This window comes from Schistocerca nitens, chromosome 5 (assembly GCF_023898315.1).
Source record: "Schistocerca nitens isolate TAMUIC-IGC-003100 chromosome 5, iqSchNite1.1, whole genome shotgun sequence".
NCBI lineage: Eukaryota > Metazoa > Arthropoda > Insecta > Orthoptera > Acrididae > Schistocerca > Schistocerca nitens.
Window position 1 is genome coordinate 641,624,926 of NC_064618.1, and position 23,058 is coordinate 641,647,983.

Consider the following 23,058-nt stretch of genomic DNA (forward strand, 5'->3'; position numbering starts at 1 on the left):
CATTTCAGTAGAAACAGTTCTATTACTGGCACCCAGTAATGTTGAGCAGCTGCAGACCGCAGTCCACAATATTCACTATCACTAATCACACAGTTCATCAGCAGAAATTAAACATGTCCTAGTGGCACCAATCATGTAGAAAAAGTGCAAGTAACAGTCCATAATATTCACTATCACTAATGAGACAGTTCAGTCATGAACAATAGTTTGAATGTACACACAATTAACAAAATTATTATCAATGCTCTTACACTAAACATACAAATCATAATAAACGCACAAATGATATCAGGTAGTTGTCATATTAACTATTACAGTACACAATAACAGTAAACCTATAATATTTATGGGTGTCAGTGCAAGCCACAACAAACAAGTAAAATAATATTTAGGAGATAGGTTGGGATCACTTCTCTGGGATTATAAAAGGAAAACACACAAAACACACTCACTCATCTTTCATCCACATTAGTGCTACTGTGTAATTGAATAGTGTTAACTGTGTAAATGCAATTCTGTCAAAATTTTATGTTCATCATGTGTATCAAGTAGTAGTGGCAGCAATGTATAACAGTCAATAATAGTTAGTCAACGTCATAGTCATCATGTCAAGACCAATGTTTGCGAAGCCAGATCAAAATGTACGGTTGCTGAACAACTGTCAGTGTGCCAAGATATGCAATTACTTCCTCTCTTCAAAAAAAAAGTATATACTGCTTAGTGATTTAACAAAGTGTGTGTGTAGACAATCTTCTTTCTACTTGAGTGTTCTAGTCTGCCATCTTCATCCTCCTTGTTCCATATAGACCAACAAAAAAAAAAAAAATGCTCATCACTTACTTTACCTCTTATCCACCAAAACTCCAATAATCCTCAGCATCACATAATCTCAATACTTCAATAATACCTCTTTCGTCGATACATATAAACCTTATCATCAATATCATTTACCTTACCTCTTGTCCACTAAAACTCCAATAATCATCACTTAATCTTAATACTTCAATAATACCTCTTCAATACGTCGATACATATAAACCTCAGCACCAATATCATTTCACTTCCATAACAACTCTTTCCTCTAGTCAGTCTCCTCGAACAAGTACAGATAAAATCCTAGTGCAACTTCAATTCATCATCCCATACAATCCGAAGACACAGTGTCCACACACAACCTCTGTATAATCCATCTGACCCAAATCTTCTACTCATTATAAATTATAAGATACATTTTGGTTCCTTGTCCATCATTAAATAAAAGAAATGCATACATGACCTCTAACAGACTTTAGTTTAAATAACTTTCAGTAAGTAAGTACGATTACGAAGTGTTAATGATCGTTGTATTTCAGTGTGTACACCACTTCAAAAATTATGGCAAACAGAAGCAAACATGTGGAGTATTTCTTGTGTCAAGTGTCACTTCCTATTTCAATTACTCACGAAAAATGCAGTGTAATAACTGTCAATGGTCTAACCTAGTGTTGGTATGTCATGTCGTTAGCTTCCTTCCTATTAGCATAAATGTATACAGCTTCCATAAAACCTCCAGCTCATGTGACTTCTATGCAGTTTCTTGTACCAATGTCGTTCGTAGAATTATAGCAGTTCATTTTCTTATCTTAAAAATATAAGGCACTGAGCGTAAGCAAAACATGCAATAGCGAGTAAATATACCAGTAGAGAACAGAATGTCAACAAGTGGATGCAGCACAATTCCTACAACGAGGCTCTGCCAAGCAAACAATCTATAATTAATACCATAGTGTGACCTAAACTCTATGTTCGTACACTGTACATCAGCATTGCTATATTCTAAATTGAAGAGTAGTTATGACAATAAAACAGAAATGTGTAAATATGCAATCCATACGCACAGCAGCAAACATATATCTTACGTAATAAACAAGTCATTAGCATCATATCAGCATAAGCAAATAAATGTTCATATGTAATCTTAATAAGTAAACATGAAGGCGCAAGCAGATAAATCACAAAGTACAACTTACATACATAACCACAGTCAGCACAATTAATCAGGTGACAATTATAACTTAAATAAATAAGCACAACAGGCACATAATAAAAAAAATATGACGTCAGTGAAAAAGCAGTGCAGCCAAGCGATGCATAATATACACAAGTAACAACCCTATTCATTAATCAATCATTGTCAAAATCAGTAAAGGTATGCAAGCACGTCGCTTCACAAGTAAATTCATAGAACATAAAATTTAGCACAAAGTATGAATCACGTAATCGCGAGCAGCAAATTACGTCTAAAGTACGTACCTAAGTGGAAATATGTTACCTGAAAAATAAACTCAATTAACAGTTACCTTTTTTAGTTTATTACTTTTTTCTTCGAAATTACATTCTTCCTGAAATTTTCTCGATAGCAAGTCGTCTTAACGTCGGACACGCACAGAATTTACCTGAAGTTCTTAAATATTTTATACAACCATAACATAATTCATCAAGTCACTATCGCTTTATACTGAATTTAATCGGAGAAATTAGACTGTGTATTTGTTTACGGCTGTCAGTGCATTCGCACTGAGCGCTCGATCAGCTGTAGGCGCGTGACGTGGGAAGTGATTGTTTGCGGTCAACGACTGCCTTGTGCGGCGCGCAGACTGACTGTTGCTTTGAGTATGTGCCGCCGCCACAACACAGCGCGGCATCCTTGTATTCTCCGTGTGTTTACATGTAGCTGTTAGTTTCTCTAAAGTATGTCATTCCACAAAATTTTTTACGTTCGATATATGATGTATTCCCTTAGAGCGCCGAGATTTAAGAGTTTCTACTTCAACAGTGTTATCATGAATAATTTTGCGAATTCTATATGGACCGTTATAAAGCAGAAAAAATTTGCGACATAAGCCTTTTCCTTTGGGAGACAAACGATGAGATTTAATTAACACCTTTTGACCAACTGACAAAGTTTTTAAACGACCAGGACGTTTCGCTGATTTCTCTCTTCTAGCAGCCGCCGATGCAATATTTCGTAGAGCCAGGTTGACAACTTCAGAATGCCGCAGTTTCCGTGAAGGCGGAAAAGGAACGATTTCAGAAATGCGATTTGACGGTGCCTTATTTTTTAATAGAAGTTGAATCATTAGGAAGTTCATTCAGAATGTTTTGAAAAATGTGAAGATACTGATCCCACGTTCTGTGATTCTGATGACAATAAAGACGACACAATTTATTAATTTCTTTCATCCATCTTTCTGAAGCGTTAGCTTGAGGGTGAAAAAGTGAAATGAAAATTGGTTTAATCTTACGACGCCGTAGAGTACGAAGCCAAATTTCAGAGCGAAACTGTGATCCATTATCTGATATAACCTTATCAACACGACCAACTTCTTTAAGAAAATGTTTGATGAAAGCATTAGATACTGAACGAGCTGTTGCTTTGCGTAAAGGTGTAAAACACACATATTTTGATGTCAATTCCACTGCTACGAAAATGTACGCAAAACCATTAGTAGAACGAACCACTGGATCGAACAAATCGACTGCAGCCATGTCCTTTAATTTCGCTGGAATGATAGGAAACAACGGTGCTCTGTGAGAAACAGTTGGCGGCTTAGCCTTTTGACATAATTTGCATTTGGCAAGAACAGATCGAATACGTTTTTCCATATTACTGAAGTAGCAATTTTCTCGTAATTTATGAAAGCATTTTCTGGGACCAAAGTGTGCATAACTGAAATGCGTAAATGAGGTGTGGCCAAATCGTCCAATTTAACAAAGCGTCTAAGAAAATTACAGACACCAAGGAAACTACGAACATCACGTTTTGTGGTAGGAACAGCGTAATTACGAATAGCGTCTAGTTTCTCTGGATCAGGAAGAATACCTTCTGTAGAAATAATATGACCGAGAAATTTCACCTGAGAACGACCAAATTCAGATTTTTTTTAAGTTCACTGTAATGGCAACTCTTGCAAAGATACGTAATAAGTAATCCAACATTTTTTGTGCTCACTCCAAGAACGTTTAGCAATACGAATATCGTCAACATATGAAGTAATGTTGTCACGAAGATAAACAGGTAAAATTTCGTTTAAATTACGAATGAATGCTGCAGAAAATATAGTAAGTCCAAACGGTAATTTCCAAAGTCACTTTTGGGTAAAACAGTCATATTCGGTTATTCTTTACCTACTGTCTAGATAGATGGATAGTAGAAGAGTTGTTTTTATAGATGCAAAGAATAGTGAAAGAGTAGGCAGCGGTGCAGAAAACTAAAAGGGAAATAGCACCACTACAGCTCAGGGCCCTGTGAGCGCTACGGCACATATTCACTTAGTGTAGTGAATCCCCTGAGGACTTTAATAGCTGCACATAAATTTCAGTTTGTGACTTAGTGGCAAATTTGGCGGAAGTGCGTACGTAAATTGATCTAACCATGCACATGGATGTATGTCATTCTTATAATTGCGGAAGATCTTAAATTTCCCAACAGTCAAAAAGTGTTTATAGTCAAAGTTTTCTCCTCGTGGCGACAAAGACCTACCGCGTCTGTCCCAGTCCCAATGTTGATTATTGTGAAGTTCGCGCGCCTGGCGCTCCCTTGTTGTATCCCGTAAATGAGACAAATTACTTTCTTCAAACCCCTCTGCTATCTGTGATTCCAAATTTCTTATGCTGTCTTTTCCTACAATTTCGCCTTCGATTTGTTTGACTTGCTTTTGTAGCACCTCAAATTCTATTTTAAAGCGATCGTTAAATTTTCCCTGATTTTCAACATGCTTATTTATGTTCTGGTACTCTTCGGTTTCTGAAAATGGCAATAGAGCTATATCATTTGAATCTCTGTCCCCATTTAAACTAAGACTTGTCAGTTTATCTGAAATCTCCTCATCTCTTTCCAATAATTTTACGTCTTCCGTAAGTGTCGCGACTCGGGTTTCGGTATTGTCACATTTAGTAGTTAACTGTTCACACTGTTGCGTTAAGTTATTTATTCTGTCATTTGATACGGATTCCTCGATTCTCTCAAATATTTCCTCCTTATCGTGTGCACGTTGTAAATTTAACTCTGAAAATTTTTGTACTATCACGCGATCTTTTTTTTTTTTTTTTTGTTCTCTGTCCTGTTCCTCTTTTCTGATTTCTGTTGAAATTAAGCTATTATTGTGAGCCTTCAAAATCGGTTGTACTTCTCTAATTTCTTTCTTTGATTCATCTTTCATGTTTTTGAAACATGTCCCTGTTCGTGAGCCTAACTGTGTTTCCATTGTTTCCATCTCGGTTTTAATTGTTCCTATTTGTGAGCCTAACTGTATTGTCAAAGTTTCTATCTTCGTGTTAATTCTTCCTATTTGTGATCCCAAATTTAATATTGCACCCATCAACTGCTGCATATCTTCTGTCGTTAATCTCATATTCTGAAAATTTTTTGATTGTGAAAAATTTTGAACTGGTTCTGGACTATTTTCCCTGCTTATTAAATTATTTTCAACTCCATTATTCATCTTACTGTTGTCCTGTGTTGGCGAGTTCGCCATGTCGACAATTTCGTCATTCTCACTATTCATCATTTTTGCCTTTTTCATTGACCGCGTAATCATTTACAAAACATACAAAACTCGTCACTATATGAAAATTACACACAATGACACTTTATCTCCAACAATACCATTCACACGAAATGTTTCCCTCAAACATGATTAATCGAACAATTGAAATAATTGCACTAATTGTCAAACCCGTAGACAAGACAACAGAAATGAAATTTTGCAAAAAAATACCATTAGAAGAATAACAATTACCAAATCTACAAATGCAATATAGACTACAATTACTAAACTACAAATTACTACAACAATCCTACTGTCTACTATTTCTACAATCAGAAGAATTCCAAGGGACGATCCGAAGCAGCGGTCGCCACGTGCATGGGGGCTTAATTAAAATATAATGAAAATAATTTTTAATTTTTTGTTTTAGTAGCTGTATGTCCGATTACGAAGTCTCGTAAACGGTTGGCCCTGACTAGTATTATTACGCAATCTGACTGCATAGAACAACAACAAAGAATGAAATGGAAAATCTCCGTTAACACAATTAATTAATTAAGTCCCCAGCAACTATAAAACCTACGAAACCAAAGCACAAGTATAACTGTTCTGTGTGTGGAAGTGTGACTCAACGTACGCATCTGGCACGGTTCTTCTTCAATAGCACAAGAAATTTTAAATATCATTTATACTGAATTAATTAAAGGAAATAGAAATACCATAATTACTCAAGAAAACCAGAATTACACTCTAATACAAGAACACAAGCCAGATGCTTTGTTAACTGAACCTGTAATGACGCATTATTTAAGACACTGAAATAATGAAAAAAAAACACGGAATATTTTACCTTCATATATATTGACGAAAAGCACTCTGATCATTACAATATTTCCATTCGAACCATCTGCTGTCTAGCCCATCAAACAACTGCATAAAACATGGAACAACATCTCGACAAACACTGCCCACTAGCACATCTCAACACACACTGACTACTACGAGTCCTCGACAGGCACTGCCCTCTACGACATCTCAATAATCACTGCCACTGGAGGCGGCGGAACAATACTCTCTAGCGCGATCTCTGGCGCTGTGGCTCAGTGTAGCCACCTTTCAAAGTCTTCCAGAGAGCGGAGAACTTAACTGCTGTAGTACAGCACCATCCTGGGGGTAGCGGCAACTTGTGCAAGATGAGGAGCAAAATATAGTGGGACTAGTGTGTTTTGTTTCCACAGTTCCTTAATAAAGAAACAGTGAGTATTTAATTTGATTAAAATTGCCTTAAAGACGAATTAAATGAAGTTCTTTACTCAGAACTCTTGCTAGTAACACCACTGATTCGTGTCATTTTGACTTGGAGTTACATCTCTTTTGTGTGGATTTGTGTAATTATAGAAAAGAAACGGAAGACAGATAGTGAGTGCCTAAATTTTAAAGAGTAATGGGGACATCAATATTTGGTGATTGAGTCAAGTAATAAGGCGAATGTGTATAATCTGCAAAGAAACAATATCAATTCTCAGAGAATACAATATAAAACGAACCGTTAGAAATATGTGTTTCTTTGAAACGTGGTTTTAAATCTCAGTAAATATTGTTTAAGACAGTAAATGTAAAACAAGAAGCAGCAACTCTTGCTAGTTTCCACGTGGCTCACTCAATTTCAAAACATGAAAAATCATTTACGGACTCCAAATTACTAAAGGGAAGATTGCATCGGTTGAAGCAGTGTCCAAAAAAAGCTAATTTATTTAAAAACATCAGTTTGTCAGCAAACACTGTGGCTCGAAGAGTAAATGTTATTGCTGAGAACGTATTAACTCAATCGTCTGAGAAAACTCAATACTTAAAAAGTAGTTCTCTTTAGCTCTGTATGAGTTAACAAGTGTTACATCCAGTGCACAGGCGTTAATTTTTATCCGAGGGATAAACAAAACTAATGAAGTGTATGAAGAGCTTCTTGACGTTCGTAGCTTTCACAAGAAAGAAATTTTTAAAGGAGTGTATAATGCTTTCAGAAAAACAAATTTCAATGGGGAAACTTAAGGTGTATCACAATTGATAGTGGTAAAAATAAGTGTGGAAAAAATAAAGATGATGTAGCTTTCATATCAAAGGCGGAAGAAAACGACGGTGGATCAAAACCATTAATATTGTACATTGCATCATTCATCAATAGTTTTTGTGCGGAAAATACTTGGATATGTCAGAAGTTCTAAAGCTTTCATGTCAGCTGTTAATTATATAAGATCACATGTTCTCAGCCATCGTCAGTCCCGCGAATTTATTGAAGAAATTGTAGAAATTGATCTACGAAAATATACAGCACTAGCTGGCGTAGCTGTGGAAAAATTACGATCTGATATTTTGAGCTTCGAACAGCAATCGAAATTTTCCTGCATGAAAGGAATCGTCCTCTGGCGGAGATACAAAATAAAGAATGCTTATGGAAATTACCATTTTATACAAATTAAACTAAACATGTCAACAAAAAATGTTTCAATACACGCCAAACGTTCAGTCAGCAACCAGAGACTTCATTTCCTCTAGATTTCGGAACTGAAAGTTTGAGTACTGTAAAAACAAATTTTGAGTATAGTTTTACAGATTTTGGTGCAAATGCAAACGATATCAACATTTTTCAAAATCTTTTTAACGCCGATAAAGAAACTCTTGCTCCAGAACTTCAATTGGATATGGCTGATTTGCAATGTAGCGAGTATTGTGATAAATATTTTCATTCATTGTAATAAATATTTTCATTCATCATTGCTGGAATTTTGTAAGAGTCTACCACTGATAACCGTTTGACCAATTCCATAATTTTGCTCGTGACTTTATTTCCGCTTTCGGCACTACTTCTCTCTGCGGAAAAAAAAAAAAAAAACATTCTTCACAATGAAATACACGAAAGTATTTGCATATCTCAACCTACTGATGACCATTTGAGGTCACTGCTGATAATTTCCACTAGTAACTTGATCCACAACTGTAAACAATTGTAAGTGGGAAGTTACAGCTACATAAATCTCATTAATCATCATTACAATGCTTAATTTAATTACATGAATTGCCTATGTGTGTCACTTACGGTAAATTTTCAAGAAATCTCATATAATTAATTACAGCTAAAATGTTCAGTTACATAGTATTTGACAGTTACTGAGTATCTTAATTGGTCATAAAATAAAAAGAACTGATTATTGCATGTTCGCTTGATGATCGTGATTCGTTCCTGTACCTTACTCGTAACTAGCCTCGTGAGGCGAAACACTTTTTTTCCTTAGGAATCCATGTAAACTGGGTCAATGCGTTCCAATCCCAAAAAAGTAGGTACACAGACAGATTTATAATACAGTACTGGAATTTTTTATTTATGATACAGCACATTTTATTTTAGAAGCAAAGTGGCTAAATATATTTGTTTATGCCTGTGCTCCAAAATTAGTCGAAAAATAGACATAGCATTATCGTTATTGAAAATCATAGCGTTCATAGCTACTGACTTGTAGACATCTCTAATGAGTTCGTGTTAGCCAACGACGACAAATCAGAATTGGAATTCATGGACAGATATTGTTAGGTAAAGATTTACCGTGCGCCGGTGAAGAAAAGGTCTTGTAACATCGTTTGCAGATAACTTGCAGCATCGTCGCGAAAGCCCGAACAGTGGTGCAGAAGAAAACAATTGCGGAGCGAGGAGCGTTGCACGAGCAGTATGGTTGACTGAATACATGTCGGAGTTTCTACTTTAGAGGGCGGTGGTTTGTAGGAGAACGCGTGACACGTGATGTTTATTTATAGTGGCCAGAGAGATCGATCCAGGCCAGAAAGCGGTTCTTGAAATGATTATAAAAGACTGAAAAAAATAACACTCAACAATATTTATGCGAAGCGTTGTTCATTAAGAGAGTAAGTTCCTTACAGTTTCGTCTACTCGTTGTGCGAATCACTCGTTAGTATTGGAGGTGCTCGATTAGCAAGTTTCGACTGTAATAAAAATAAAATAAAAAATACGGCGAACCGTATAGCATGCATGACACCCAGTAACGCTGGCAGGATTGATGGTGTTCACGGGCCGGTGTTGGCCCGCTGGCCGCAGTTTGGAGACCCCTGGTCTAGAACAAGGGAGTGCGCCATTATTTCCACTGAATTCGGGGGAATATTTTGTAGTAGCAATCGGTAAACTGTTCTGTGAAAACGGTAGCTTTCATTTCCTCGTGATAGTCATCTCGCCTCCCGGAAGTGCAATAGGCTGGTTGGAATGATTCCAGGAAACGAGCCACCGTCACAGACGATCATCCTGCCACCCACCCCATTTTCCTTCCACGTCGGTGGCTTGGTTGTTCCTTCTGTTGCGTTGCCCGTCAAGCCTTACGAGCCCCTCCGCTGGTTTTATTGGCCGCAATTGGCGTGAGCGTCGTACGGCCTAATTTGTTGGCTTGACTCGTAATCATCAAATAGGTCGGTAGTGCACCGTCACTTCAAAGCCCCCAAATTTAATACACAATTGATCCGTAAAGATTACAAGTAAACAGGGACGTCAGTGTATAATATATACACGAAGGCCCGAAAAAACACCGACAAACTTTAGGGAAAGATCCCTTACACCAAAGCAAGAAAAAATATTTAGTAAACAAGGGCTTTACAGCGCATGTCTTAAGAGGTATGAGCACGTGTTCATCTTCGGTACTGTGAAACACATCTCTTCTACTGCAAGCTCTTGGCTTTTTATATTTTGGGAGGAGGTAGTATGGACCAAAAGAAGAAAAAATGACTAGTAAATGAGGGTTCCAAAATGCGTCTCTTAAGAGCTGTGAGATGGGTTTCACACTAGCGAAGATGAACAAGTGCTCATAACTCTTAAAACATGCATTTTACATCACATGTCTATTGGACATTTTTTCTTCTTTTCCCAATACTTCCTCCTTCGAAAATATGGAAAGCAAGGACCTTGCAGCAGAAGAGATGTCTCTCACAGTATCGAAGGTGAAAAAGTGGTATGCATTTTAGAGCCCATGTTTCTTTTTTTTGGCGTACCATGTATAAGTAGGTAAAAATGACTGGATAAATCCCTTATGATTAATTATGTTGATGAAACTAGAGGCTCATACTTTAAACCAAATAAATGTTTACTGAATAATTTTCACACACGTGTGAATTGTGGACTGACATAAATTTTTGGAGCAGAAGCAACAACAATTAAATAATAATCTTAATTATTACTTAATTTTTTGGCATTCCACAGCACTCGTAGAGCACTGAATAAAGGAGATCACGTGAACAAAATTCATTTAACTGAGCAGTAATTCACGAAGATCAACAGCAAACATTCAAAGACTGAAAGCGCTGTTTCCCACTATACCTTTCGGTGTAAAATTGAAGTTTTTTATCTTGAATACACACAAATAAACTGCAGCAATAATTACAATTCACAGCTATCTTGTATCCCACAAACGGGGTTAAAGTTCGTATAGTCGCCCAAAATCAATCACTGAAAACGCAGTCTATTGGCAGTTAAAATGTTGTGCTCTCAAAAATTATTCACGGTCCAGCAAAAAGTTAACGTGACATAATACGTAGGCTTCCTCGGCCAGTGACATGATGAATAAAATTCTTCTGGTTGCTGGCTCTAGAATATAATAGGATAGACGGAAGGGGGAGGTAGGAAAGAAGCTGTTGGTCGGCCAGCTGGCTTGTCAGTCATTGGCGACAGTCTGCAAATCAGCGCTTGGCCTTTGGTTGGCACGTTTTATTCCTGCTGTGCGTGGAAATGCACTGGCAGTTTCTCTTATAGCTGTTTGTTTAGGCTGCCCGGTGAGACTTCTGCCCCGCGACCGTTCGCGGCCCGTTGGACTGGGATAGCTGGCAGCCACAACGCCGGGAGTTCGCAGCCTTTTGTTTTAAGTTTATAATTAAAATATTTTATACAATGACGCAGTACAACACCCAGAAGAATTTTATTCATCAAAAAGTCCAAGTATTTAACTTTCTCTTATGAGATTACGATTCGCCTCAGTAACTGAGGGGTCAGTGCCGCTGATTGTCATGCGAGGGACCCGGTTTCGATTCTCGGTACTGATTGTGATTTTTCCTTGGTCAGAGGACTGGAACGGGATGCACTCAGCCTCGTGATGTCAACTGATCTGTAGTAGTGGCCCCCGGTCTACTCACCAAGGGTAACGGCCGAGAGAGTGCTGTGCTGACCATATGTCTCTCCTTACCGCATCCCGATTACGCCATTCACTAAGCATGAAAAAGATGTCGGGTGACTCCGATTGGCCCATCAACAAAAAAATTAGACTACGTGAGACACACGACAGGCCCGCCGACAACGACCGACCAGTGCACAAAGATCGTCTGCCTTTTCCCTTATCTTTTGTTTTTAGTTTTACAAGTAGTTCTGACTTTTGAAATAAGTAAGTGATACATATTCCACAATATTAAGCTAGTTTAATGCACCATTATTAAAATATTAATGACAGAACGTTAGCATTTCGGTGCGCCGCCTGTCACATTGATAGAATACAATTCCGGCGGTCTTCCCCGCGAAAAGGTGCCATCTGCTACTGGTACCTCACACCACTGATTACGTCATACGCATAATGCTGCAACTTCTACTGCTCTTTGGCAAGAATCTTGGAGCTAGATACACTGGTGGAGAAAAATCGCAACACCAGGCAAGAGTAGTGTGACGTAAAAGCAAATTGGTAGGCATTTACATAAAGATGATGTCTATTCAAATCTCGCGCCAGTCGTATAAGAGTGGCACTAGTAATGCCACTATGAGAAAGCATATAACAGGTTTGTTTTAAATACGGCCGTGAGCGTTAGTTACCTTTGGGACTGGACGTTTCTTCTGCGATATTGCAGAAAGACTTGGCAGGAATGTAACCCCTGTACATGGTTGTTGGCAGCCGTGGTTGCGAGAATCTACTGTCGCAAGAAGACCGGGCTCCCAAAGGCCACGTGGCACCAGCGAGAGGGAGGACCGTCGTGTTCGGCATATGGCTCTGACGCATCGTACTGTATGTCCAGCAGCAATTTGAGCAGCACTTGGCACTACAGTGACAAAGCGAACTGTTATAAATCGGCTACTTCAAGGACAGCTCCGAGACCGACGCTCTATAGCGTGCACTCCACTGGTTCTAAACCACGGCCGTTTCCGACTATAGTGCGTCAAGCGAGAGCTCGTTGGAGGGCAGATTGGAGGTTTGTTGTGTTTTCTGATGAAATCTGGTTCTGCCTCGCTGCGAGTGTTGATCAGGAGGCCATTTGAGGGCCTGCAACCAATCTATCTGCGGGCTTGACACCCAGGACGTATACCTGGTTTTATGGTCTGGAGTGCGATTTCGTATGACAGCAGGAGCACTCTCGTGGTTATCCAACGCAGTTTGGTGATTCGAACTGTAGTGCTACCATTCATGAACAGTACAGCAGGGGGTGTTTTCCAACGTGATAACACTCGCCTGCATACCGCTGTTTCAACCGAACATTCTCTACAGAGTGTCGACATGTTGCTTGGCCTGCTCGATAACCAGAGCTGTCTCCAATCGAGCACATAGGGGACATAATCGGACGACAACTCCAGCGTCATGCACAAACACCATTAAATGCACCTGTACTGTCCGACCAAGGGCAACAGACATGGAACTCCATCCCACAAACTGACATCTGGCAACTGTATAATACACTGCATGCATGCTTGCATTCAACATTCTGGCTGTTACAGAGGTTATTAATGTACCAGCATTTCACATTTTCAGTGGATTATCTCACACTAACATTAACCTGCTATAATGCGATATTAATTACGTAAGTGTGTTATCTAGACAAATGTGCTACCAAAATTTCGTTGCTCTTATTTTTCGGTGCTGAAATTTTTCCTTTCTTCACTGTATGATGGAAAGCCAGAAATATCACACAACCTCTTCCTTCTCAGATTTTCAAAAACTGGGAGTTCTCGAAAGTAACGCTCAGTTTGGAAACAAGTAAGCTTGACGAATTTTGATTATCTCTGAATAGCCATGCTATCCCATTAATCTGATATCTAGATTCTATTTTTAAAAATAAAGTTGTTTATCATGATTTGATAATGATAATTAATAATTTTGTATTAAAAACATGTTATTCTTTATATTTATCTATAACCTCACACCCCAAATATTTGAAAATTAGACACATCTTTTTATACTAACAATATACCCATTACGTCGACATACCATCCATGTATTAATACTAGTTATACAATTTGAGTTATTTTTCTCTTAAAGATTGTGAGTCGTATATTATTATCCTATTATTTCGGTTAATTATATGTGATTTCTATCAGAAACATGCATGTCACGGAAAAACACCATAAGAGAAATTTTTACAGGAACAGTCTGCTATGGAAGCATTGCCATTCTTTGAGCTATTTTTTAAACAAAAAATATTTGCATCATTCAGATGTCTTTATTCTCTCATCGTCTTACATACCGGCGCACATCCGTCCTTTTCATAGTTAAACGTTTCCTTAAATAGATATCTGACTTAACAAAAGAAGAAACAAAAACCGTTATGTACATTTCATATGGACACGATGGATCAAATTTGCACTCACACAGCTACGATAAAGAGATACAGACAACCTACAACAGCAACACATAGGCATAATTCAGTTGACTGAGGTGTGGTTTCACATTCCATGTCTTAAGGTTTGCCCATCTGGTCATTGATTCAGAAACTGTCAGTCCAACCTTCCGTCTCCAATGTCAGTATACAGGAACCGCACCATTCCATGTAACAATATAAAATACCTTAGATTAGTTTTTTCATAATTCTAAGTAAAGCCTGGAATACACTCAGCCGGCCGAAGTAGCCGTGCGGTTAAAGGCGCTGCAGTCTGGAACCGCAAGACCGCTACGGTCGCAGGTTCGAATCCTGCCTCGGGCATGGATGTTTGTGATGTCCTTAGGTTAGTTAGGTTTAACTAGTTCTAAGTTCTAGGGGACTAATGACCTCAGCAGTTGAGTCCCATAGTGCTCAGAGCCATTTTTGAATACACTCATGATATTTATAAATGAATATAAATAAATACTTATTATTATTATTGTTTTTATTTAATTGTGGCTGTGTGACATTCAAAAACCACTATCGTTTGTTTACTACGAGGACACTGCTCGTCACATACTACGAGCTTCTTTGGCCGTAGCAACCATGTGCCGCTAATGACCCGTTATATGTATGACTCATGCTGTTTTCCAGAGCACCCTCTCTCGTGATTTATCAACAGGCGGCTAGATGCCATATCAGCTGTTTCATTCTGCGGCATTACTCGACCAATTGATTAGTTATTTCAAAAGCATCTTTACGTCCTTGTTTCCCTAATATGTCTTATTTCGTAGTTAAGTGACATTTAGGATTACTTTTCTTACATACTTCTTAAAAAGATTAATTATTTACGTTTTAGTCTTGACCATGGCATGAGGTTGCTAGGTTGCTTTTTCTTAGACATATCTTCAAAAATATATTGAGAGAACAATGCTAACTAATACTATGCTTTAATTAAATCCAAACCAATACTCAGTTACAATGACACTGCTTCTACATCTACATCTACATACATACTCCGCAGTCCACCATACGGTGCGTGGCGGAGGGTACCTCGTACCACAACTAGCATCTTCTCTCCCTGTTCCACTCCCAAACAGAACGAGGGAAAAATGACTGCCTATATGCCTCTGTACGAGCCCTAATCTCTCTTCTCTTATCTTTGCGGTCTTCCCGCGAAATGTAAGTTGGCGGCAGTAAAATTGTACTGCAGACAGCCTCAAATGCTGGTTCTCTAAATTTCCTCAGTAGCGATTAACGAAAAGAACGCCTCCTTTCCTCTAGAGACTCCCACCCGAGTTCCTGAAGCATTTCCGTAACACTCGCGAGATGATCAAACCTACCAGTAACAAATCTAGCAGCCCGCCTCTGAATTGATTCTATGTCCTCCCTCAATCCGACCTGATACGGATCCCAAACGCTCGAGCAGTACTCAAGAATAGGTCGTTTTAGTGTTTTATAAGCGGTCTCCTGAACAGATGAACCACATCTTCCCAAAATTCTACCAATGAACCGAAGACGACTATCCGTCTTCCCCACCACTGCCATTACATGCTTGTCCCACTTCATATCGCTTTGCAATGTTGCGCCCAAATATTTAATCGACGTGACTGTGTCAAGCGCTACACTACTAATGGAGTATTCAAACATTACGGGATTCTTTTTCCTATTCATCTGCATTAATTTACATTTATCTATATTTAGAGTTAGCTGCCATTCTTTACACCAATCACAAATCCTGTCCAAGTCATCTTGTATCCTCCTACAGTCACTCAACGATGACACCATCCCGTACACCACAGCATCATCAGCAAACAGCCGCACATTGCTATTCACCGTATCCAAAAGATCATTTATGTAGATAGAAAACAACAGTGGACCTACCACACTTCCATGGGGCATTCCAGATGATACCCTCACTTCCGATGAACACTCACCATCGAGGACAACGTACTGGGTTCTATTACTTAAGAAGTCTTCGAGCCACTCACATACTTAGGTACCAATCCCATATGCTCGTACTTTAGTTAGGAGTCTGCAGTGTGGCACTGAGTCATACGCTTTCCGGATGTCAAGGAATATGGCATCCGTCTGATACCCTTCATCCATGGTTCGCAAGATATCATGTGGAAAAAGGGCGAGTTGCGTTTCGCAGGAGCGATGCTTTCTAGAGCCGTGCTGATGCATGGACAGCAACTTCTCTGTCTCAAGGAAATTCACTATATTCGAACTGAGAATATGTTCGAGAACCCTGCAACAAACCGATGTTAAGGATATTGGTCTGTAATGTTGACGATCCGTCCTTCTATCCTTCTTATAAAGGCGTCACCTGCACTTTTTTCCAGTCGCTCGGGACTTTACGTTGGGCAAGAGATTCGTGATAAGTAAGGAGCCAATGCAGTAGAGTACTCTTTGTAAAACCGAATTGGAATCCCATCAGGACCTGGCGATTTATTTATTTTCAACACATTCAGCTGCTTCACAGGAGGAAGATTTCTCAAATGCTAAATTTAAAATTTCAGCTTTCGTTTTGCTGTCTTCCGTTGCCAGGCCAGACTGATCAGTGAGTGACTGGATGGAAGCCTTCGACCCGCTTACCGATTTTACGTAAGACCAGAATTTCCTTGGGTTTTCAGCAAGATCTTTTGCTAAGGTATGACGGTGGTAGTGGTTGAATGCTTCGCGCATCGCTCTTTTTACAGTAGCACGAATCTCTACAAACTTTTGCCTGACCTCATTCTACCGATCTTTCTTGTACCGCGAGTGCAACTGCCTTTACTTCCTGAGCATTCTCCGAACTGCGCTGTTAAACCACGGTGGGTCTTTTCTGTCCGTAACCCACTTTTTCGGCACATACTTGTCCAATGCGTGATTTACAATGCGTTTAAAACTTGCCCATAATTCTTCCACGTCCATCGTACCGGAAGTAAATGAAGTCGATTCATTTACTAAGTGGGATGCTAACAACTGCTTATCTGCTCTTTCTAGTAAGAATACTCTCCTAGCCTTCTTGACCGACTTTTTAACTTTTGTAACCATAGTCGTAATGACAACATCATGATCACTAATTCCTGTATCAACACTAACACCGTCGATGAGGTCTGGTCTGTTCGTGGCTACCAGATCTAAAATATTTCCATTACGCTTTGGCTGTCGATTTAGCTGCTCAAGACAGTTTTCGGATAATGTGTTCAAAAGTAATTCACACCACGACTTGTCTGTACCACCTGTAATGAATCCATAGACATCCCAGTCTATACTAGGTAGGATGAAGTCGCCTCTGACTAATATAGCATGATCCGGGTAGTTCTGCGATGCCGGCCGCGGTGGTCTTGCGGTTCTAGGCGCTCAGTCCGGAACCGCGCGACTGCTACGGTCGCAGTTTCGAATCCTGCCTCGGGCATGGATGTGTGTGATGTCCTTAGGCTAGTTAGGTTTAAGTAGTTCTAAGTTCTAGGGGACTGATGACCACAGATGTTAAGTACCATAGTGCTCAGAGCCATTTAAACCATTTGAACCAGTTCTGCGATACAGAATGTAGACTCCCTTTGAATGATTCTAGAACTGTCACGGTGGAACCTGGTGGCCAGTAATAACACCCAACAATTAACTTTATTTCCCATAGCCCTATTAAATGTGTCCAGATAACTTCACAATCACACTCTACTTCGACCTCAGTAGACACAATATTTTTGTCAACTGTAATGAAGACACCACCTCCTATGGTGTGTAATCTGTCTTTCCGATACACGTTCCAACCCACACTAAATATTTCAGAACTTCCTATCTGAGGGTTCAGCCAGGTCTCAGGCCCAAGAATAATTTGCGCGCCACACGCTTCCTGGAGGGCAGTAAATTCAGAAACTTTATTCCTAACACTCTGAAAATTTACTGCTAATATCTTGATAGCTGAGCGCGTCCTGATTTCCCTGCCTGCACGTCGACTGGTGAGTGTTCATCAGGACACCTCGCACTACTGCCTAGCCTAAAAAACCCCCATGTGCACGCCACAAGTACTCTGCTATCCGAGTAGCCGCTTCCTTTGTGTAGTGCCCCTGACCTATCTAGGGGCGTCCTACAATTCCCCACCCAATAGCGCAAGTCTAGAAATCTGCAGCCAAGACCGTCACAGAGTCGACGAAGCCTCTGGTTGAGACCCTCCACTCGGCTCCAAACCAAAGGACCCCGATCCACTCTGGGAACGATGCTGCAAGTAGAGAGCTCTGCTTGCACCTCGCGTGCGAGGCCAGCGGTCTTCACCAAATCCGCCAGCCGCCTGTACGAACTGAGGATCGCCTCAGAACCCAAGCGACAGGCATCATTGGTGCCGACGTGAGCAACTGCTTGCAGACGACTGTACCCCGTACGCTCAATAGCAGCAAGCAAGGCCGCCTCCACAAACCGAGTGCACGTTGGAATTCTTTCCAGCCCTGTACGCTATTTCCCTAAGGGGCTCCATCACCCGCCTAACGTTGGAGCTCCCAATAACCAGGAAGCCTTTGCCCCCGTGTGCCTGCTCGGGCCCTGCTGAAGGAGCGGCCTCCTGCCCACTGACAGGACGAACGGGCGAGGCCAGCCGGCCAGCCTCCACACTGGCCCTCCGCCTCGAGCGACGCGAACGCGTTGCAGTCCGCCACTCACCTTGAGGTGAGGGCGGCCCCAACGCGCCGGGTACACTAAAGTGCGCGTCATATATCTTGGCGGCCGAGTTTAGGTTCGTTCTGCGCATCTGACGTCAAAACATACAGTCAGCCAATGAACAGAGAACGACATTGCCAGATCTCGACTGTAGTACAGAGCACGGACGAGTGTCTTCAGTTTTAGAAACGTTCAGTCATAAATAAAGTAATAGAACAAAAGCAATGTCTTGATAGCAGACTTTGTTTTTTGAAAGTTTGGAAAAACCATTCTTTATGCCAATTGCTTCATTTTCTATTAATTAATTAATCCAAACAAGCAATAAGACTCTTAATTCAGGCGATAGCAAGGAAAGGTGTTTGTATCAATTTCACGAACCGCTTTTTCGCAATAAAGAACAGCAGTAATTGTTTATTTCCTATTGTACTTCGACGAAGTGCGAGTAATTCATAGGCATACCAACAGTGTTTGTCAGAATTTTGCGTGACGTGTTAAGGTCCTTATAGAGAGATATTGAAGGATGAGCTGCGTTAGCCTTCTAGGCGATAGGTAACGAGTTCAAACCTTGTGCGATGCTAAATATTTTTTTTATTTTAAAACAATATCGAAGTGTCTTACTTCACAAATTTTATTCGTTTGAATGCAGTTTTTTGAAATTTCTAGTGCTTTGTCTCTTCATTAACCCTTTCGCTGCTGCAGTCACGTGCTCCCTGCATTCCGCGCTGTGGCGATTTTGTCATCACTGCACTGCTCGCCTGTGCAGACACATGGTGTTTCCACTGCTTTGACACACTTATCATTCGATTTCACAAAAACTATTTGGCCCAAAAATTAGATTTTTACACATCTTCTTGATTGATACCTTCCCCCCATAAATGACTTAATTTTGTTTCGATGTTCAACCCAGTTATTGTGCAGCATTAAATGTAGTAAACCATTGCACGAAATTTTGAAGAGTTTGCAGAGGTAAAAGTCCATAGCGTATACTTTCCGTATGGTCGATTTTAGTTGCCACAATGTTGAGAATGAAATGTGGACAAGGTACCTAAATTTCATATAAAATTTACTGTATAACAATATCTCATTTAATTTAAGTACCACATAGGTGTCGTATGTAATATTGAGAAATATTCCGTCTTTCGCGACTGTAATAAAAGTTTTATTTACACCGGGGGCGTTTGGCTTTATTTTAAAGCACTTCAGTCAGTCAAAGGAAGTGGGGGGAAGGTATCAGTCAAGAAGATGTGTAAAAATCTAATTTTTGGGCCAAATAGTTGTTGTGGAATCGAATGATAAGTGTGTCAAAGCAGTCGGAAACACCATGTGTCAGCACAGGCGATCAGTGCAGTGACAAAATCGCGCACAGCGCGGAATGCGGGGAGCACGTCTCTGTAGCAGCGAAAGGGTTAATGCGGCCGTGGTGGCTTTACTTCATAAACTGCGCGCTCCCCCCTAAACGTAAGCTTGCGAACTATACTGTACTATGGCGCTGTTTCTCTTTGCGCGTGCGTCGTGTGCAACTGGCAACGCAGCAATCTCCCGCGTCTGGGCGGGCATGCGCGAGCCGCCAAGATAAAAGAATTCAACCATAGAAGGTTCCTCGGCGGCTGAGTCAGCGGACGCAGCAAGCGACACCTGGGGTGTCTCAAGCGACGCGCCAGACCCTCCGCCGTCGCTGCACCTCGAGGCAGCAGCCTGAAGGCGGCTGACCGTGGCCAACAGCACGCTCAGCTGCTCGCGAACCGCGGCCAGTTCCTCCTGCGCCCGCACACAGCACGCACACACCCTATCCATCCTACTGCTAATATCTAACGACTCCGGGAAATTATACTCTATGGCTATCAATAAGCAATATTACTCCTCTTAAATACGAGAATACGCAAGGGTTTTATGTAATTAAATATGCAAGCGCACAAACACTCGGAAAGAAATTAAGAATCAAACTACAAAACAAATATGAAAGCTATATATGCGACTTGCTACTGCACTGCTGCTGCACTGATACTTCACCAGCGGGTGCTCAAGGCTCACTGAATATGGCATCCGTCTGATACCCTTCATCCATGGTTTGCAAGATATCATGTGAAAAAAGGGCGAGTTGCGTTTCGCAGGAGCGATGCTTTCTAAAGCCCTAAACAATATGGGTTTCTTAGACTTCGTCTACACACATGTTATTATTGTCGCTATCAACACTGTCAGTGGAACCAATTTCATATGTTATTTGTATACCTGTCTACCAACGTTTATTGTTATGATGTATTCTTCTCATACGTATACCTTCTTCTTTACCTATTATTTAGCTCAAGTGCATAACATTAGTTTGTCTACTTACGTGGTCTCATATCCAACTCTTATGTGTGCCGAGTTACCACGTTTACGTTCTACATCTACTCTACATCTGCATCCTTACTCCGCCAGCCACCTGACGGTGTGTGGCTGAAGGTACTTCTATTCCAGTCTCGTATTGTTCGTGGAAAGAAAGATTGTCGGTATGCCTCTGTGTGGGCTCTAATCTCTCTGATTTTATCCTCATGGTCTCTTCGCGAGATATACGTAGGAGGGAACAATATACTGCTGGACTCAGCGGTTCTCGAAACTTCAACAAAAGCCCGTACCGAGGTACTGAGCGTCTCTCTTGCAGTCTTCCACTGGAGTTTATCTATCATCTCCGTAACGTTTTCGCGATTGTTAAATGATCCTGTAACGAAGCGCGCTGCTCTCCGTTGAATCTTCTCTACCTGTTCTATCAACCCTATCTCGTACGGATCCCACACTGGTGAGCAGTATTCAAGCAGTGGGCGAACAAGTGTACTGTAACCTACTTCCTTTGTTTTCGGATTGCATTTCCTTGGGATTCTTCCAATGAATCTCAGTCTGGCATCTGCTTTACCGACGATTAATTTTATATGGTCATTCCATTTTAAGTCACTCCTAACGCCTACTCCCAGATAATTTATGGAATTAACTGCTTCCAGTTGCTGACATGCTATATTGTAGCTAAATGATAAAGGATCTTTCTTTCTATGTATTCGCAGCACATTACACTTGTCTACAATGAGATTCAGTTGCCATTCCCTGCACCATGCGTCCATTCGTTGCAGATCCTCCTGCATTTCAGTACAATTTTCCATAGTTACAACCTCTCGATATAATACAGTATCATCCGAAAAAAGCCTCAGTGAACTTCCGATGATATCCACATGGTCATTTATGTATATTGTTGTATACTGTGCATAGCAACGGTCCTAGGACACTCCCCTGCGGCACACCTGAAATCACTCTTACTTCGGAAGACTTCTCTCCACTGAGAATGACATGCTGCTTTCTGTTATCTAGGAACTCTTCAATCCAATCACACAATTGGTCTGATAGTCCATGTGCTCTTACTTTGTTTATGAAACGACTGTGTGGGGGATTGTATCATATGCCTTGTGGAAGTCAAGAAACACGGAATCTACCTGGGAACCCGTGTCTATGGCCCTCTGAGTCTCGTGGACGAATAGCGCGAGCTGGGTTTCACACGATCTTTTTCGAAACCCATGCTGATTCCTACAGAGTAGATTTCTAATCTCCAGAAAAGTCATTTTACTCGAACATAATACGTGTTCCAAATTCTACAACTGATCGACGCTACAGATATAGCTCTCTAGTTCTGCACATCTGTTCGACGTCCCTTCTTGAAAACGGGGATGACCTGTGCCATTTTCCAATCTTTAGGAACGCTACGCTCTTCTAGAGACCTACGGTACACCGCTGCAAGAAGGGGGGCAAGTTCCTTCGCGTCTCTGTGTAAAATCGAACTGTTATCCCATCAGGTCCAGCGGCCTTTCCTCTTTTGAGCGATTGTAATTGTTTTTCTATACCTCTGTCATGTATTTCGATATCTACCATATTGTCATCTGTGCGACAATCTAGAGAAGGAAGCACAGTCTTCCTCTGTGAAACAGCTTTGGAAAATGACATTTAGTATTTCGGCCTTTCGTCTGTCATCCTCTGTTTCAGTACCATTTTGGTCACAGAGTGTCTGGACATTTTGTTTTGATCCACCTACCGCTTTGATATAACACCAAAATTTCTTAGGATTTTCTGCCAAGTCAGTACATAGAACTTCCTTGTGAGATCGTCAGCCGGCCGTGGTGACCGAACGGTTCTAGGCGCTACAGTCTGGACCCGCGCGACCACTACGGTCGCAGGTTCGAATCCTGCCTCTGACTTGGATGTGTGTGATGTCCTTAGGTTAGTTAGGTTTAAGTAGTTCTAAGTTCTAGGGGACTGATGACCTCAGACGTTAAGTCCC

General features: G+C 40.6%; 1 protein-coding gene across 3 annotated transcripts in view; it reads left to right on the forward strand.

Moving 5' to 3' along the window:
- The window catches only part of LOC126259450 (probable cytochrome P450 301a1, mitochondrial), a 301,288-nt gene that overhangs the window by 57,400 nt on the left and 220,830 nt on the right, over positions 1–23,058 (forward strand). Inside the window, exon 1 of one of the 3 annotated variants that reach the window (XM_049956270.1) lies at positions 6,656–6,784. The exons of the other annotated variants lie outside the window; for them this stretch is intronic. The gene's annotated coding sequence lies outside the window, so the exon portion shown is untranslated. Of the gene's footprint in view, positions 1–6,655; positions 6,785–23,058 lie in introns of those variants that run through there. 3 annotated transcript variants of the gene reach the window in all.